A 2,670-nucleotide genomic window follows, 5' to 3' on the forward strand; every position below is an offset into this window, starting at 1 on the left:
GCGGTGTAACCGCGAGAGTGATATAATGGAAGTGTAACTGCGAGTGAGATGGCGGTGTAACCGCGAGAGTGATATAATGGCAGTGTAACTGCGAGTGAGATGGCGGTGTAACCGCGAGAGTGATATAATGGCAGTATAACTGCGAGTGAGATGGCGGTGTAACCACAAGAGTGATACAATGGCAGTGTAACTGCGAGTGAGATGGCGGTGTAACCGCGAGAGTGATATAATGGTAGTGTAACTGCGAGTGAGATGGCGGTGTAACCGCGATAGTGATGTAATGGCGGTGTAACCGCGAGAAACATAACTATGTTATGTTTCAAAACAGGTTTGATTCTAAACTGATTGTTTGGAATGTATATTGTTTGTATGTGATTATACACTCAGTAGACCTTTTGGTCTAACGTTCAGATGTTGGACTAACCTGTTTTGCAGATCAGTGTATGTTGAAAGATAAAGGCAAGGGAAAAGTCTGAATGATGATAATAGTTTGCTTGTTTATGTATTAAGGATACATTTTGATAGTCTATGTTTTGTAATGCTACTATTTTAGTATTATGAGTACGTTGATGTGAATTTTATGTATATGGAATATGAGGGTTGTTATAGATCACTTTCAGATTTATGAAACTTCTCAGTTAAATCCTTTGTCTCTGTATTATTCCTTGGAGAGTTTTTCTCAATTGAAAGTGCACTTCTAACCTCTTTGAGTTTATTGAAAAGATCTTTATTAGTTTTACTCCAAGTCTTCAAATTCTCATCATTATCTTTTCTTACATAACTGAGAGTGTTCTCGAGTTTTTCAATTTTATACTAATATTCTTTCTCGATTTTTTCACATTCTATTTTATGATATTTCTTTACATCTTTGATATATTGCTCATTAGCATAATTCTCAGTTTACATATTTATGTATTTCTCTTTATAATTCACAATGCTCTTTTTCAGTTCAGCAATCTTCTCTCTCATCTCCTTTAGACTATCTGCCATTAAAGAAAAAAATTGATCAGTCAAAGGATCTATGCAGTGAAATCAGTAAAAGAAAATCAGAAATAGTTAAGCTAAAAAAACACACTAAAACTGACGAGAATTCAAAAAATCGACGAAAAACTGTCAAAAATCAGTAAAAACAGTCAAAACTGTTGAAAACAGTTAAAAACTGTTAAAAACAATCAAAGACAGTTTAAACTGATGAAAAACAATTTACGTGACAGAAAACAGTTCAAAACTTCCTCAAGCAGTTAAAAAACACAAAAACTAAAACAGACGAACGAAATGATCCAAAATTAAAATCTAAACAAAAAATAAAACAAGCCCAAAAAATTTTTCAACAGATTCTGTGTGATTTAATCTTGAACTAAAATGAAACAATAATCCAACGCTAATCACTGGTTCAAAACTTCTTTTTTGCCTTCTTGAATTACAAACAGCAGCAGCAAAAATAGATTTCAGAATTGGACAACTCCTCAGCAAAGATCAATACAAACAGGTTCTGTAAACCTTAGAGCAATATGAACCAAATTCAGCAACCAAATACGCTCAAAACAGAAACCTGTATAGCTAATAGAAGTTGTCAAGATGATCCAAAACTGGAATGTGTCAAAAACAGAAAGATCAACACTAAGTATTAAGATCAACAGACAACTTAGCACTCCTTCTTAACACACTTCCTGCTGCAGTTAGTCAAGAATCAAGGACATAAATATTGATAGCTCGAATCAGCACTGTTTCAAATCAGCCAAGACCGAATAAACTTTGGTCACTAAATTGAACTATAATCTGGAGTCAAGAAACAGCCACTTATCCTTCCTTTTCTTATCTACAAAAAACAAACAGCAGCAACAGCGCAGCTACAACAGCTGAGGAGAAAACAATGGAAGCTGTAAGGCAACCCAGGGATCTGCAATACAGCCCAAGAATGAGATTTTCCAATCAAATTGGTCACAGCAGTTTTTCACAATGAACTTTTATTTTATGCTGTGGATTTCTACAGGACCTTTGTGAAATTCCCTCCTCAAACAAATTCTCAAAACAGATTAAAGCAATAAGTAAACCAAACAGATTTTACCTGCTTCTGTTCCAGTCCTCAATTCCACACAGATTTTACCTGCTTCTGTTTTAGTCCTCAAATCCACACAGATTTTACCTGCTTCTGTTCCAGTCCTCAAATCCACACAGATTTTACCTGCTTCTGTTCCAGTCCTCAAATCCACAAACACACCACAACTAAAATACACAAATCTACAATAAGAAGCTCAAAATCAATGTAGTTCCTCTTTTCTTCTTCAAGACAGGTTAATGTTGAGTTATGCTCAGATATCTTTGCTGAAATTTGTTAACAACTCACTCAAACAACAAATCAACTAAAACAGTGACCGATTAACCTCAAGCTGATGCACAATTAAATTCAAACCTGGAAATCATAAATCAGATACTATAGTAACAACAGTGATCGATTTAGGTTAAACAGATATGAATGACTACAAATCGATCAAAAACTGGCCACAAATCCACAATGTCTTGAACGATTTAGGTTGAACAATACAAATCCACAAATCATAAATAGTGTGAGCGTTGTCTTCTTGAAGTATTGTTGTCTCTGATAGATTTACAATGCAAGTTCTTCGGCGATCACTGAACATACTCAGTGAAGATCGCTGGAACTGAAAA

The sequence above is a fragment of the Cynara cardunculus genome (genome assembly GCF_001531365.2).
Source record: "Cynara cardunculus var. scolymus isolate 2C chromosome LG 8, CcrdV1, whole genome shotgun sequence".
In the NCBI taxonomy this organism is placed as follows: Eukaryota; Viridiplantae; Streptophyta; class Magnoliopsida; order Asterales; family Asteraceae; genus Cynara; species Cynara cardunculus.